Below are 17997 nucleotides of genomic sequence, written 5' to 3'. Positions count from 1 at the left end.
AGCATCAGCAGACATCATAATGTCGCTGGACACTTTCAAAACAGCCGTTTCCGTAGAGTGTTGTCTATGAAAACCAGACTGAAACCTGTCATGAATGTTATTCTGATCCAGGAAGAGTGTCAGTTGGTCTGAAACCACCCTCTCGAGGATCTTAGACAGGAATGGGAGCTTAGAAATAGGTCTAAAACTACTTAGCTCCATTTGATTTAAACCTGGTTTTTTCAGTAGAGGCAACACTATGGCATGCTTAAAAGCACTGGGAAACACACCGGTGGACAAAGAAAGATTTACCATTCTAGTAATGCACGGATGTCCAATGAGCAAGAGGAAGGTTTCATCTTGCTCACCAATGCCGAAATATCAGCAAGTGTCACAGCCCTAAATGAAGACCAAATGCTGGGAACAGGCTCAATAACAGTAGAAGTACCACACAGGGAGGGTGGAATTTAACCTTAATCAACTTGATTTTGTCAGTGAAAAAACTCAAAAAAGCATTGCTGTCAGCTTCAGAAAACACAGGAGTAACTGAAGCAGCAGGACATACAAGAGAGTTGATTGTATCAAACAACACTCTTGGATTCTTCTTATTCACAGACACCAGCTGACGTATGTAGACAGAACGGGCACTCTCAGCCATTTTGTTATATGATAAAACCAGCTCCCTGAGATGAAGCCTGTGAACCTCAAGTTTAGAGGATTTCCACAGGCGTTCAGTCCTTCGACACAGTCTCTTAAGACTTAAGAGCTCTTCATTTATCCAAGGGCACTCATTTTTCTGTAAAGACATGTTGTATTTAACAGGAGCCAACTGATCAAGAATAGTATCACAGTGATGGTTAAAACACTGGATAAAATTGTCCACATCAAGAAAATCAGTGAACAAACAAGGATTAAACATAGAAAAAAATCTTTCTGCAGTATCAGCAGTGATGATACACCTCCGAGACTTAGCTTCTAAGGGCTTCTGCTCAGAGCTGAAATGCAGGTCAAATGAAACAAGACTATGGTTGCTCAAGTGGACATCTTTTATAGACATATTTAAAATGTCTAGGCCAAGTGTAAAAACTAAATCTAAAATGTGACCCTTTTGGTGAGTGGGCTCAGAAACATGTTGCACAAAATTAAAAGCTTCAGTCAACGATAAAAGCTCCATAGCAGAGCAAGATAACTTGTCATCAACATGAAGGTTAAAATCTCCAAGAATTAAAACAGATTCCAACGTTATAATAGAGGATAAAAAGTCACTAAAATCCTTAAGAAAGGCAGTAGCAGGGCCTGGGGGGGGGCGATAAACCAACACACAGAAAAATGGGTTTGAGAAACCCACCTTGACCAACTGTGACCAACATTTAATCCATATGGGTTACAAACTGTTTGACTTTTAATGATCACAAATCATGTGACCAATAGAAAGGTGACGTATGACTTAGTGTTTCATAGTAACTATCAGCATGTCTGTAACCCATTCATCAAAACAGTCATTTAAAAAAGGTCATTATACATAAAACAACCGGGCCAACCGGGTCTCTTCTTACACATACATGCTCTTTTACACGTGTGCACACACACACACACACACACACACACACACACACACACACACACACGCTCTTTCATTGGGATACCGTTACCTTTAAATATATTGTCAAATCAATGCAAGTTTCAAAATAAACAGAAATGCAGCAACAAACCCAGAACAGAATTTTGAAAAACCTGTAAATCTGACAAGTCACAGACTTTGTTTGGCCCTTTGCCCTCTTGTCTTAATGTCAGAAGAACACATCGACTGGCTTCTATGGCAACAGATGGGTACAAGCAGCACTGCTACAAGAAAATCACTCTGCTGAGGTCAGGTGGTGAAACCAGACTGAGAGGACATCGGAAGGGAATGAGAATGGGGAGGGGTTCTATCTTTTAAAGAGTAAAAAAGAAGAAGAAGAAAAGAAATACAAAAAAGAAGAAAAGAAATACAGTACATTTTCAACAAGTGCAATGCCAAGTGACTCAGTACCGCCAGCACTGGAAGGAAACCTGATTGGTTACATTGGGAGCATAGCTGGAAGAGGACACGGGCCTGATAAAACTGATGTTGTGAGGGCTGGTCTAAACCTGGCAGCTTTCACTAGAAACTAACTAGGAAGTGCTGCCAAAACAGACACAAAGCCAGAGAAAAGGTACTGCGTGGCACAGGGTGCAGTCATAATGCCTGAGCGTATGGTGACCCATGCAGGAATCCGGCTCGGATGTCAATGATAAACTCAGGCACATCTCATTCAGTGACCTGGCGTAACCCACATCAGTGAAGGAAAGGCAACAACCTACACAACGGACAAAGTTTAACATGAGGACATTAGCAGGGGGTTTATGGCATCCTTATAAAGTTTAGCAATTTGTAACGTTATACAGCCAGGAAATCTGTAACTAGTAACAACTCATAGACTATTGTTCCAATTTGTAGTCTCCTTCTATAGTAGTCAGGTTAACAACTATACTGTAAATAGACTTTCATTTTGAATTTAATTCAGAGGAACTGTGAAATACTGGTCAGTTACTATTAATAATTTATGTGTCCAACCTCGTAGGTTGATCGTTAAAATTAAATTTGTTAGTTCTAAAAGCCATCATAAATATTTATAGGAAAGCATTCTTTTTTTATTTCTCAAACAAATGTTTGGGCCTGAAAACAGGTTTTGATCTTTGGTTTCATTCTATAATACTGGACTTATTTTTCTACTAAGGTTTGAACTTTGAGAGTGTTTACACAGGAGAGAAAAGTGAGAAAATGTGTGTAGTGAGGGGTTTTACAGCCTTAAAACATCTATAATAATTGTAAAAAAATAACGCTGACTACTTCGCGGAATTCATCTATCGCGGGCTATTTTTAGAGCGTAACTCCTGCGATAAACAAGGGACCACTGTAATACCTGTAAATAATCAGTTTAATTTCCAGTTTTAAGACAAGTCAGGGGATGGATACATGAACATTTCCAAGTCACTGAATATGTCTTGATCTTTATTTACATCAGTTACAAAGAAATACAAACAGTATGGCACTCTACGGTAAATCTGTGTGGAGTAGACAGTTCTCAAAAACTGAGTGACTGTGCAAGAAGTAGAAGAGTGAGGAAAGCCACCAAGACACCCAGACAACCCAGAAGAAGTTAAAGGCTTTCATGGCTGTGATTGGAGAAATTGTGCACAGTGCATGTTTTGCATTTTGTATCCCCAGTTATACAGCTTCATGATGAAGTGGCACAGAGGAGGATTTTCTTTAAAAGAAGACCTGAAAGTTTAGCTACAAATTTCCAGAAGGTACATCTGAGATGCAAGCCTAGATTTGATCTGTTCTGAGAAAATCCAAAAGAAAATCCTCCTCTAGATTTTGATTTTTTTTTTTTTTTATGTAGTCTAACGTCAGACAAAAGCACAAGTGTGATAGTGAGCTTCAGTAGCATCTTTAATGATCCAAAGATATTTGATCTTGAACCACCTGAAAAGTGTGGCATGATCGTAATGTTGACACAGAGACGGATAGATGGACAAACAGAAGCTATAGGATACCATAATACTGCTCACGTCCCTTTTGTAGTCGAAAGGTCAAAACTATGTGTGAACTACAAAACCCGTTACTTGTGTGGCCATTATAATTGTGTATTTCGTTGGACATTTGATTTTAAAATTGAGTAAAAAAAAGAAAATCCTTCCTAATAATGTAATAACTACAGATGTGTGAGCAAACTTACAAAATGGTCCACCCACTCTGCCATACCATCTGCCTGCATGTGTTATTAATTGATTGTTTCAAATCTTTTACTATGAAACACTAGAAATTGGCAATCTGGTCAACCTGTGTCCAACTGGCTGGTGGTGGCTATGCAAAATCCAGAGTACGATGGATGTGGCAGCATGTGGTACTGGCACAAGGTTCTGAGACCTGACCTGACCAGCCTCTGTAGTGAAGAGGCCAACCAATATGATAAATACATCAATAAATAAATACACTTCCAATCATCTCCTCTTGAAAAGGTCGGTTTTTAATTACTTTCTGTCATGCACATCGTCACATGATGTGCTACCATTGTGTGATGTGTGTTTGAAACGCACCAACTGGTTTAGCAGGTTACAAGACTCATGGACCAGTGGAAAGACAGATGGACAGACAGGGAGGTTCCAACATACCCCACCCCAAACATTTATTAAGAGTGGGTATAATTACATATCTCATGTCTGACCTCCTGTTAGTTTAACTAACACTGACACTGCCAACTATGAGGTCCCTCAGAACCAAGAAAATATCATAGGACAAGAACTGTTCCTGCAGTATTCTATAACACAGACACCCTTCAAAGCACATGGACCACTGATCTTCAACCACTGCTACAATGTCTCAGAAGAAGACTGCACCATGAGCCTCCAAATATGCCTCGGCAGCCTAGATAAAGTCTGAAACCAGCTACCACACCAGAGGCATTTCAATTTTGGAAACAGGTACAAGTCAGATGGTACAGAACGTGGTGAGTAAGATTATGAAGCCACAGTTAAAAGCCACATTAGGTAACCTGTGGCACACAGACAGGGATATTTGTCAAGTAGCAGTGGAGTGCACGCTCACCACTTTCCATTTCTCTTTGATTTGCTTCTTCTAACTGCCACAATTCTGACAGTTGACAAATGGGCTGATACATGAGTTTGGTTTTCATCTACTGACTTGCATAGGTCCTCTATTACAAGTGAATGAAGACAAAATGAGTTCTTATACTTGAGGCTTTATAATACGTAGCCATACATTGTTCATATTTGAGGATGTACAGTATTTTCCAGAATGTATGCGTAAGTCGCACTGGAGTACAAATCATACCTTTTTATCAGCTCTTTAATTTAGCATTTTTGTGCACTGTTGTAGCATATTTTCATTATTATTGTCGATTCTTTTTTAAAATTTAATTTAGTGCATTGATTCCTGGGAAAGCCCCGTAGTACTATTATTATTATTTTATATGAATGAACACATTTTCAGTATATAAGTCGCAAAACCTCCCATACTAGTGAAGGAAACGCAAAGTATACATGGCTCAACAGTAATGCATGTCCGCTCGACAGTGGCGAGTGAATGGTTCTATCTGACTAGTGCTCCGCGCCCTTCTCTGGTCAGACATGGCAAGTTAATTTTCAGGTGCATTTAGAACGAAATCTGGTCAAATAATATTTCAGTGATGTTCCTGGAGTGGCAGAAGTGTTTTTCTAATTGACTGATTTAGGATGAATGAAACCTGATTGTCTGCTCCTAGTGGTTGGATTGTGTCCATCCATAATTAGGATGAAAAACCAGTGTTTGAAAAGATATATCATTATGTGAGTGGCATAAAATGGTCTTAAAATAATGCTGACAATAATATTGTGATATTATCGATTATTGTGATATTTTCTTCACAAAATATCTATCGTCCAGCAAAATTTGTTATTGTGACAGACGTAGCTTCTGTTAAAGGTGAGTTTTCCTCCCTTAATTCATGGCAGAACTACAACCCTGGCAAAAATTATGGAATCACCGGCCTCGGAGGATGTTCATTCAGTTGTTTAATTTTGTAGAAAAAAAGCAGATCACAGACATGACACAAAACTAAAGTCATTTCAAATGGCAACTTTCTGGCTTTAAGAAACACTATAAGAAATCAAGAAAAAAAGATTGTGGCAGTCAGTAACGGTTACTTTTTAGACCAAGCAGAGGAAAAAAATATGGAATCACTCAATTCTGAGGAATAAATTATGGAATCACCCTGTAAATTTTCATCCCCAAAACTAACACCTGCATCATATCAGATCTGCTCGTTAGTCTGCATCTAAAAAGGAGTGATCACACCTTGGAGAGCTGTTGCACCAAGTGGACTGACATGAATCATGGCTCCAACACAAGAGATGTCAATTGAAACAAAGGAGAGGATTATCAAACTCTTAAAAGAGGGTAAATCATCACGCAATGTTGCAAAAGATGTTGGTTGTTCACAGTCAGCTGTGTCTAAACTCTGGACCAAATACAAACAACATGGGAAGGTTGTTAAAGGCAAACATACTGGTAGACCAAGGAAGACATCAAAGCGTCAAGACAGAAAACTTAAAGCAATAGTCTCAAAAATCGAAAAATGCACAACAAAACAAATGAGGAACGAATGGGAGGAAACTGGAGTCAACGTCTGTGACCGAACTGTAAGAAACCGCCTAAAGGAAATGGGATTTACATACAGAAAAGCTAAACAAAAGCCATCATTAACACCTAAACAGAAAAAAAACAAGGTTACAATGGGCTAAGGAAAAGCAATCGTGGACTGTGGATGACTGGATGAAAGTCATATTCAGTGATGAATCTCGAATCTGCATTGGGCAAGGTGATGATGCTGGAACTTTTGTTTGGTGCCGTTCCAATGAGATTTATAAAGATGACTGCCTGAAGAGAACATGTAAATTTCCACAGTCATTAATGATATGGGGCTGCATGTCAGGTAAAGGCACTGGGGAGATGGCTGTCATTACATCATCAATAAATGCACAAGTTTACGTTGATATTTTGGACAATTGAAAGGATGTTTGGGGATGACTAAATCATTTTTCAAGATGATAATGCATCTTGCCATAGAGCAAAAACTGTGAAAACATTCCTTGCAAAAAGACACATAGGGTCAATGTCATGGCATAGGGTCAATGTCAACGAGCAGATCTGATTTGATGCAGGTGTTAGTTTGGGGGATGAAAATCTACAGGGTGATTCCATAATTTATTCCTCAGAATTGAGTGATTCCATATTTTTTTCCTCTGCTTGGTCTAAAAAAGTAACAGTTACTGATTGTCACAATCTTTTTTTCTTGATTTCTTATAGTGTTTCTTAAAGCCAGAAAGTTGCCATTTGAAATGACTTTAGTTTTGTGTCATGTCTGTGATCTGCTTTTTTTCTACAAAATTAAACAACTGAATGAACATCATCCGAGGCCAGTGATTCCATAATTTTTGCCAGGGGTTGTATTAACTTGTCAAGCATGCGCAATGGACTGATTTTTAATGTGCTTAGAATATGTTTCTGTGTAAGTGTAACCTAGGAAAATCAGCAGACATTCAATATGATAGATATACTTGGATTATTTGGTTATGGGTAGAGCTCCGTTACACTCCAGAACATATGGTGTCCCACCCCCTTTTGTCAGTGAGACTGTCAACTTTCTGAAGGCTCCTTGTGGACCACATATTAAAATCTAACACATGGCTCCAGCTGATTGCAGTGTCATCCAAACAGCACATCTAACGTGTGCTGTCTGCACCACTCTGAGCAGAAGCATCCCAGCAAGGAAAGAGGACTTCCTGAGACCGTGGCCGGCATGTAACATTACCCGCTCCGTTATCAGATGACCAGCTCTCTGTCCCTACTGTCTGACCCCCCCCCCCCTCTCATCTGTCTCTCTCATCTCATCATTGCTCCATCTCTGTCTCAGGCTGCACAGCTCAGTGCCCACCACATCACTCACTTCCCCTTTCCGCTGCTGAGGAGGCACAGCCGTGCAGACCCACCCTTCCTCCAGTGTGTCACGATGCTTTCATGCAAACCCACAACCACCTCTCTCTTCCGTTTCATCCTAAACAAGTTCACTAAATCAACATGCAGCGTTAGACAGACCATTTAGCCCTTCCTTATTAGTTGCTCGTCTTCTTTATTGGTAACTGCAAATTTTAGACGTCGCACTTCAGTGTTTAATGGCTAACATTTTCTGCTGGCAAAAAGGACAACAGTGTGAACATTCAAGCCTAAACTTAACTACAGTCGGCAGATCGAGGCTGTAAGACTTAGAAATTAAGACAACACAAACAAATGCAAAACACAAAAAGCTCACACACACACACTCACATTACATACATATATACACATTATATATATATATATATATATATATATATGCGTATATATATATGTATATATATGCGTATATATATATGTATATATATGCGTATATATATATATGAAGTCTGTTAGAAAAGTATCCGACCTTTTTATTTTTTTCAAAAACCATATGGATTTGAATCACGTGTGATTGCATCAGCCAAGCTTGAATCTTCGTGCGCATGCGTGAGTTTTTTCATGCCTGTCGGTTGCGTCATTCGCCTGTGAGCAGGCTTTGTGTGAGCAGTCATGTCCTGTGAGCAGAACATGTCCTGTGAGGCTTCATCACGGCGTTGCTTTGCGCCATGCGGCACCGCCGCGATGCGCGGAATTCCTCCGCTCCTCTTTCCATGACAAAAACTCCTGTAACAGTGGAATGTGCCGTTCATTTCCAAACTGGACGCTGTGTTTTATCCGGGACGTCGTCTGACTAGCACAGGAATTGCGCAAGACGTGGACATCAGCACTTTTTCGGCACATTGAGACAGACGTGCGGAGGAATTCCGCGCGTCGCGGTGGTGCCGCATGGCGCAAAGCAACGCCGTGATGAAGCCTCACAGGACATGTTCTGGCATGTCCAGGGTCATCCACAATTTCTTGGATAGTCACACGACTGAAAAACCACCGAAAGCCGTCTGAAAGCCATCTGAAAGCCGTCCTGTGAGACCAACACGGGGGTGGTTTTGTGCCGTGCCATGAACGGCTCCGTGGGGTATCCCTCCGCTTCTCTTTCCATGAAAAAAAACTCCTGTAACAGTGGAATGTGCCGAAAAAGTACTGATGTCCACGTCTCCTGCCATTTTTGTGTAAGTCAGACGACGTCCCGGATCAACAAAGCCTTCACGTTGGAAATGATCTGGTTGATTCAGCCTGTCGATCGGCACTCGGAGCGTGGCGTGCTCTCAGCAGCTGTGGGCGGTCTTTAAACCAGCTGGAGCACTCCTTAATCTATGTAATCCCCATAAAATCGTCCCTGAAAGCCATCTGAATTTTCTGAATGGTGTCCACCTGGAGGTCTCTCACAGTTTCTGGAAAAAATTGATGCAGCAAAGCTCCAAATCGTTCAGACATTTATTCGCAATAAAAATCTGATGAGAGGGGTGGACCACTGCTCACAGGCGAATGACGCAACCGACAGGCGTGAAAAAACTCACTCATGCCCACGAAGGTTCAAGCTTGGCTGATGCAATCACACGTGATTCAAATCCATATAGTTTTTGAAAAAAATAAAAAGGTCGGATACTTTTCTAACAGACCTCGTGTGTGTGTATATATATATATATATATATATATATATATATATATATATATATATATATATACACACACACACACAAAATAAAACCTGCAACAATTTAATTTGATAACATGTCTGCTGAAATTTCACACAACATATCCAAAAACACAGATGCTTTGCTTAGCCGCAAAACACAACGGAAGTACTTGCAACACAAAAACATGTTTCTGCCCAAAGGATGTCAACTGATGGATCATTCAGTGCATCATGGTACTCTTTATGTGTACCCGGCCAGTAAGCAAGCCATATTTTCATGATTTACTCTATTTTCAATGTACAGAACAGAGAAGTCAGTTAAAGTCCTCTGGGCAGAAGTCTCTTTTTGTGTTGTGAGTACTTCCATTGTATTGTGGGGCTTTGCGATGCTTTTGGATTTTTGGATGTGTTGTGTGAAATTGTAGTAGACACATTATCAAATTAAACTATTACATGTGTTGAAGGTTATACTTGTATTCTCTACATTTCCAAGTGTTTTTTGATGCAACTACCTCCTGATGAATTGATGTACGAGTAGTGTTTTTTTGTTTTGTTTTGCTACACTGGAAGAAATTTCCATTTTAATTGAGAGCACCATAGTGCCAGCTAGAGTTGCCAGTTGGCTGCCGTTACTCTACAGCGTTACTGTGCCATTACTCTACAGCATAGGTGTCAAACTGATTCCAGAAAGGGCCAAGAAGGTGCAGGTTTTCTTTGTAACCACCAACTCCACCAGGTGATTTCACTGATGAACTCTTCCCATCTGCTCAAAGTGATGTTCATCAGTGAAATCACCTGGTGGAGTTGGTGGTTACAAAGAAAACCTGCACCTTCTTGGCCCTTTCTGGAATCAGTTTGACACCTATGCTCTACAGTGTTGCTGTGCTGTTATTCTACAGTGTTACAGTGGCGTTATTATACAGTGTTACAGTGCCCTTGTTCTACAGCGTGACTGCGCTGTTATTCTACAGTGTTGCTGTGCTGTTATTCTACAGTGTTACAGTGCCGTTATTATACAGTGTTATAGTGCCGTTGTTCTACAGCGTGACTGTGCCATTGTTTTACAGCATTACTTTGACATTATTCTACAGCGTTACTGTGCCGTTACTCTACAGCGTTACTGTGCCATTGTTCTAAGGCGTTACTGTGCCATCGTTCTACGGCGTTACAGTGTCATCATTCTACGGCGTTACAGTGCCGTTATTGTACAGCGTTACTGTGCCTTTATTCTACAGCATTATTGTGCTGTTACTCTACAGCGTTACTGTGCCGTTACTCTACAGCGTTACTGTGCCGTTACTCTACAGCGTCACTGTGCCGTTACTCTACAGCGTTACTGTGTCATCATTCTACGGCGTTACTGTGTCATCATTCTACGGCGTTACAGTGCCGTTATTCTACAGCGTTACTGTGTCATCGTTCTACAGCGTTACTGTGTCATCGTTCTACAGCGTTACTGTGTCATCGTTCTACAGCGTTACTGTGTCATCGTTCTACAGCGTTACTGTGTCATCCTTCTACAGCGTTACTGTGTCATCGTTCTACTGCGTTACAGTGCCGTTATTCTACAGCATTACTGTGCCATTATTCTACAGGGTTACAGTGCCATCATTCTACAGTGTTTCTGTGCTGTTCTGCAGCGTTACTGTGCCGTTATTCTACATGGTTACACACTACACAGTTAAAAAAGTAATAAGCTGTTTAACAGTGTCCTACTGTTAAATTATAGTAAGCAGCTGTGGTTCCAGACTACAGTAAGTCTGCAAAAAAACTAAAGAGATTTCATTTGGCTTCATTCATTTTTCTTAATGTCATCACCAGGGGAGGTTTAGGATTCACAGGTTGATTTGGCTTTTGGAACGTGACTCCAGCTGTACAAGTCAAAGAGGAAACGTGCAGCCTTGAACCAGGGACATTCTGTTTGAGAGGCAGGTGCACCACCGTGCAGTGTGCAACACACTCATACACTGGTCAACTTAACTCATCTGCTTTAGCCTGCAACAGTTTACTCAGCTTTAAAGAGATGTGATATTTTCAGAAGTCTTTATGTTAATATGAGGAATTCAAAAAACATCTCTATTTAGAACTGAGTTGCCGATATCAGAAGAATAAAACAGATCAGTTAACGTGATGAATAGAAGAGTGCACTGCACAGCGCATGGCACACAGTTGGTGTAGTTACCTCCCGAACAGAACATCCCTGATCCAAGGCTGCACATGTTCTGTTCTACTTGTGCAGCTGCAGCTGCATTCAACATGTGAATCCCGAACAAAACCCCTGTGGTGGTGACCCGGAGAAAAATGCAAGGAGCCCATTGTAATCTCATTGATGTGCACACTGCAGAATCACAGTACCCAACTGGCAACTCCAGCTGCCAGTTGGGTACTGTAAATTGAAACAAAAAAATGTAGTAATGCAGTGTTATCTTAATTTGGAAATGTTGTGGCATCTATCAGCCACAGTACTGATCCCCACCCTGAAGAACTCCCTCGTTCTTTTGCACTCTCTAATCCGATCAGGTGGTGTTGGCGTCTCCATAATAAATGTCCCAGAAGAGAACAGAAGAAGCCCCTTTGCTCCCCCTGGACTTCAGCACAACAACAGAAAAACAACAGAGAGGGGTCTGTCTGCCGAGCCAGACTGGAAGCTGTGGTATACTGAGGAGCTGACCAGGGGAACCGAACATACATAAGGGGGAAGTGAAGCTGCATTCAGTCAGGAAGAAGCCAATAAAAAAAACATTGAAACAGTCAAAACATGCTGGAAATTTGGACATAAAACACACATCCTTGTAAATATGGAAAGTCATATCAGCTACAATACATCATTTGGTCGTATCAACAAAATGCTGTGATTCTTCCATGTAGTCTGCTGTATACAACCAAACCTTTACTCCAAAATGAAGTCTTAAATTGTCACTGCAACATCACGCAACCTGCCTTCTCAGTCTGCCTGAACCTGCTCTTTTCAGGCCATAGTGGTGCAGGCACAAACATACAGGAATATCAAACTGCCTTTAGCCTCACCGCCAAATTGATGGGTGGTGTCTTGGACCTGCCCACAGCCACTGAAGTCCCCTGCAATTGCCTTGGAGTGTATTGTTGGTAACACAGGCGTGTGTGCGCGCGCACACACACACACACACACACACACACACACACACACACACACACACACACACACACACACACACACACACACACACACACACACACATATGGCGTCCTAGTTTAACCTCTAAGTGGAATTTACTTGAACTGAAAGTATAGCGTTACTTGTCCTACATAGGAGTACTGAGAGGAAGTAGCACAGAGGGCGGCATCAGGACATGTTTACAGTGACAGCCACCCCCCACCCCCCCACCCCGCCCCCACCAAAAAAAAGTCATCGACCTTGTATGCTCTTTCTGACAAACATTCCAAACAGTTTCCCAGCATTTGGGCGTCTTCGCCGACTGTACCCTCTGTGCCCACACACTTAAAAAACGGGTTCAACAAGTATGCAAAGCCAAAAAAACAAGCATCTGGTTATCAAGCAACACAGTCGGAGCTTCTGATGAGTTTTTTAAGCAAGACGGAGATGACAGGAAAGATTAAGTAAGCAAACTCAAAAACAGTGAGGAAGGTCACCTGGGAAGAATGGAAGACAACCGTGTCACGGGCTCGACCACATTGGGAGAGAAGCTGAAATGATCACAGGTCAAATATTACCGTGGCATTAACTGGAAAAGAGAGAAGGAGGCGACGCCACATGTGAACTCCAGCTGTCATGAGAACTGCCACATCTTCAGCCAGAGAGGTGTCACTTAATGAGGACTCTCAAATTAGCCACCTTTACGATCAGCGAGCACCGGATCCGTGACGAGTTTACATGACAGAGCAGCTTTTTAGGAATTACTCAAACAAACTCCTGAAGAAGAAGAAGAAGCAGCAGCAGCACGGGATATGTGCACCTCTTCATCTTTTTACTTTCTTAATAATAACTGCAGTGTCGTCTAATTACAGCGGTACATGGAAACATGATAAACAGTCCGGTGCATTAAGACAAAAACAGCCTCGATGCAAAAATCAGCCTGTGTGACCATAGTTAATTAGTTAGCCTGCAAACAAGACATTTGTCTGAGCAGCGTTCTGTGCACCACCTCACATTCACTCATGACCTATTTGCAGTTTTCTTCTTTATCCGTAAGTGGGTCAAGAACTCTGAACTCTATCGAGTCCCTCACACAACACTTTGTCTTCACAGTGGAAAGACGTCTCTGGAGCACTTACCAAATAGTCAGAAAATGTTTCCCAGCCCCGTCTGCTGCCCCCTTCAACCCGCCACTCAGCTCTGCTGCCTCCGTCTCTCAGCTGGGCGACAGCTCCACAGGAAACTTGCGAGTGGCCCCGGTCACACAGGCGAGCCCTTGCCTCATCCCACACAAACACACACCTAACCACTCTCTGCCTACCACACCCCCCCACCACCACCCAACACCTCCTCTATTTTCAGCCCACAACTTGCTCCGGATCCCCTCTCCTCATTGGCTTAATAGCTGCTCACTCACCACACCTCCCTGTCGGGATAGGCTGGCAGCTGTTCCCGTTCCTGTATGGCCAAGGGCAAGGAACTCTGGGATATAGAGTTTTGCAGTCCTATTTGACCTGCTTGGCAGGAACGCACTGAGAACTACGAGTCCCAGCACGGCCTGTGTCCTCTCCACCCACCACTATCTCCGAGCCTGTTCTAACGTAAGCACTCGGGGCTGAACTAAACACTACAGTATGTTGCTAGCAGGCTGCCAGGTATTAAAGTACAAACCAGTTGTCAAATGGGGCTGAGCTGCACATGAAAAAAACACACACACACACACCAGCATTAGCTGTCAGTGCGATAACGAACCGTCAGAGGTGGATTCTTGTGTGCTGCCATTTCAGACACACTTAACACTCCTGACCTAAATGATCACTTATTCCAAATATGTACTCTAGAATATACCGTACAACTTTATCTGCAACGAGCATCTCCATCACAACTGTCCTGAAAAGTTGTACCTTCTCCAACAGAATTATTTTTGGACCCTCCTTCCTTTCAGTGTCCCCCACCCGCCTCCTCTTCTCTGTCCTCCTCCTTTAAGTGCTTCCACCTGCCTGAAAAGTTAATGCCTTGAACACGTCCTATGAACTTTATCTCCAGAGTCCCCAGAGGGGGGAAAAAAGAAGCTGTACAGAGGAAGTATTTTAGCATTTAAATAAAAAAAGAGGAACCTTGAGGAGAGGCTGCTGCGACCAACCTCTCCTCTCTGGCCAACCCCCCCCCCACACGGCTCTCCTTTCTGCCCCCTCCCTCAGTCCTCTCCCCTCTCCCCTTTGCTCGACAGGCCCAGGGCAGACGGTGGGGTGTCAGAGTGCCTTTAGCTCACCTGCGATGGCCGTGGTGGTGCTTGTTGTGGGTTAGCTCAGCCCCTCTCCTCTCCGGAGCTCACTTGCGCTCTCTCTCTCTCTCCGTCCCCCTCTCACTGTTGTGCAGCTTAAAGCCCCGTATGCGCTAAACCAAGCAGCAGCAGATCAACTCAATTCCCTTCCTGGTTTCTGGAGGGCAAAGAGGTCCCTCCCTTTCTCTCTCTCTGCTTCCCTCACACGCTCTCCCTCTCTCTTAAAGAAACAGCATGCACCCCCCCCCCCCCCCCAGCTCTGCTGCCTCCCCCCTTTGTAAATCTAAAGTAAAGTGGAAATTTCTTTGCAGTCCATAGTAGACAGTTGTCAAAATTGGAAACGGCAGCGATGCCGTGATGACCTGAATCGTGAACCCGTGTCATCCCGCTCTCCTCCTCCTCCACGCCGAGTGTGACTTAGTGGCTCCCTCTCTGGGCGCTCAAATAAATGGTTTAAGGTTAAACTGGGTTGTAACTCTTTTTTCACCTCTCACAGCTCCTCTCCTTTTCTAAGTAAGTGGAGTCACACCCATCCATCCTGTTGCCTGAGGTCATGGTGTCCCACCCCAAAAACAAGCCTTGGCGCATTCCAGCTCAGGCAGTGGGGGTTGCCAGCCACCCCCTCAGCTCAGCCTGTGTCCCTTTGTATTTTACACTCCGAGCTCTGACAGGTGAGGCATTTCTATGTCAGAAAGTGTCTTATCTGCTGTGGCGGAATGGGTAAGTTCTAATGTATAAACACCGCATACACTCCATGTTGCGCCACTTCCAGCTGCCCACCCACACGCCCCCTCATTGAGCGCACGCCAGCCATTGTGCCACCGAGTGGGATGGAACACAGGATCTATTTCTGCTGCCCAGCAAACCTCAGAATACACCTTCCAGTCATGGATTTATGCATACATGTGAGAGGCCGTACCTTAAAACATCAGGCAGCAGAGTTGGACACGGGTGCTGCATGGATCACTTTGGGTGGGGGTGGGGTGGGGGCTGCTGATCTGGCAGGAGGAGGTAGTGAGGCACCCTCTTCCTAGAGGGTGCTGTTCAGCACAGTCTCTGCAGAAGCATTTGGGTTTGAGCTGTGAAAACATTTGTGACATTATTTTATATTAAGCCAGAAACAGTCATGCTAAAGAAAAATTTAATCTATAGCATTGACATTCGGCATATTATGCCTGACTTTTCACCAGAAAAGTATAAAACTGACATAGGTAGAATCCATTCCACTGAATTCATATGGTGTAATTAAGTTATTTCACTCCTACTGACATAACACTTGAAAGTATCAGCATTTATTGTTTACTTCTTTCAGATGTCACACCTGTAAAAAAAAAAAAAAAAAAAAAAAATGCCTCTTGAAGAGGAAAACCCCATATACAAGTGACACGGGAGAATAAATCACACCTTTTTCTGGATTATCAGTAGTTTCACTTGGGATTTTTATGCATTGTTGTTCTGTACTTTTGATTATTGGTATTTATTCTTTTATTATTGAAGTTTATATTGTTTAGTACTTTGATTCCTGGGAAAGTCCTATATAAACAGTCATCATAAATTATTATTGTTATACATAATAAATAATAAATGCGTGATTTTTCAGGATATAAGTTGCACTGTAGTATGAGTCCCAAACAAGTAAAAAAAATAATAAAATAAAATAAAAAAACAAAAACAACAACAAAAAAGCCTCTACTTATACTCTGGAAAATAAAGTACGAGTTTTTTTAATCCTTCCAGCGTCTTTAAATCATTTCAAATTTCCTCAGAGTCACAAAAGCACCAGCATACACATCACCTACAATCATCTGCACTCATTAAAACATTTCAAGGAATATCTTGTTGGCCCGGTGATGCGAACCACGAAAGCTGACCCTCCGCCACCAAAGTCAACCAACAACTGATGACCCAACAACTGACCAGAGAGGCTGGCAGTACTACATAATTGTGATCCACAAACCTCTGGTTTGGAAGCTACATGCAGCCCCCAGACCACACGTTTGAGACCTCTATAAGTGTAACAGACCGTTTCTTTCTTTTTAGGATTCATAAGACCATTAGAAAAATATGTCCCTTAAATGAGACGTTCCAAAACTTAAGTATTTAGGCCCCACTTTGAAATCTGAAAATTGTTTGGGGCTAAAACATATATTTATACACAACTGTGATTGACACCTGAGATTAAGATGACGTACACACACACTTCTTTCTTCTTCTTCTTGTTTCAGGTGCTCCCATTAGGGGGCGCCACAGCAGATCAATCGTTTCCATCTCACCCTGTCCTCTGTGACTTCCTCTGTCTCACCAACCGCCTACATGTCCTCCCTCAGCACATCCACAAACCTCCTCTTTGGCCTCCCTCTTCTCCTGCATGGTGACTCCATCCTCAGCATCCTTCTCCCTATATACCCTGGGTCCCTCCTCTGCACATGTCCAAACCATCTCAGTCTCACCTCTCTGACTTTGTCTCCAAACTGTCCCACCTGAGCTGTCCCTCTGATATGTTCATTCCTAATCCTGTCCATCCTCGTCACTCACAAAGACAATCTCAAAATCTTCAGCTCCGCCTCCTGTCTTTTTGTTAGTGCCACCATCTCTAAGCCGTCCAACATAGCTGGTCTCACTACTGTCTTGTAAACTTTCCCCTTTACTCTTACAGATATTCTTCGGTTACAAATCACTCCTGCCACCTTTCTCCACCCACTCCACCCTGCCTGCACTCTCTTCTTCATCTCTCTGCCACACTCTCCATTACTTTGGATAGTTGACCCCAAGTATATAAACTCATCTACTTTCACGACTTCTACTCCTTGTAACCGCAGTATTCCACCTGGACTCAGTCTTGCTCCTACTGACTTTCTGCTCTCCAGAGCATATGACCACCTCTCCAGACTAGCCTCGTGCTCTCCACTCTCACTATAGATCACAATGTCATCTGCAAACATCATAGTCCATGGAGATTCCTGTCTGGTCTCATCCATCAACCTGTCCATCACCACTGCAAACAAGAAAGGACTCAGAGCTGATCCTTGGTGTAATTCCACCTCCACCTTGAATGAGTCTGTCATTCCTACTGTGCGTCTCACTGCTGTCACACTGTCCTTGTACATGTCCTGCACTACCCTCACATACTTCTCTGCCACTCCAGCCTTCCTCATACAATACCACAACTCTTCTCTTGGCACCCTGTCATAAGCTTTTCTCTAAATCCACAAACACACACTGGGCCTCATGTATCAAAGTTGCGCACTTGTGGCGTAAATTTACGGTGTAAATTTGAAGTACACCAAAGTTGCTGTGACATGTATCAAGCAGTGCGCACCTGCCCATTTCCAGCGTACGCCCGACGTGACCTTGATAAATGCGGCGGGTGAAAACAATCGTAATTA

General features: G+C 42.8%; 1 protein-coding gene across 1 annotated transcript in view; it reads right to left on the bottom strand.

The window, feature by feature from the left end:
* zbtb7a (zinc finger and BTB domain containing 7a) overlaps positions 1 to 14779 on the bottom strand; it is a 64083-nt gene extending 49304 nt beyond the window's left edge. The window contains exon 1 of the mRNA XM_034180233.1: positions 14600 to 14779. The gene's annotated coding sequence lies outside the window, so the exon portion shown is untranslated. The remainder of the gene's footprint in view (positions 1 to 14599) is intronic.
* Positions 14780 to 17997: the final 3218 nt, after the last annotated feature.

The sequence above is a fragment of the Thalassophryne amazonica genome, chromosome 10 (genome assembly GCF_902500255.1).
Source record: "Thalassophryne amazonica chromosome 10, fThaAma1.1, whole genome shotgun sequence".
In the NCBI taxonomy this organism is placed as follows: Eukaryota; Metazoa; Chordata; class Actinopteri; order Batrachoidiformes; family Batrachoididae; genus Thalassophryne; species Thalassophryne amazonica.
The sequence above is the reverse complement of the archived record's forward strand: the minus strand, read 5'-3'. Positions and strand labels throughout refer to the sequence as shown.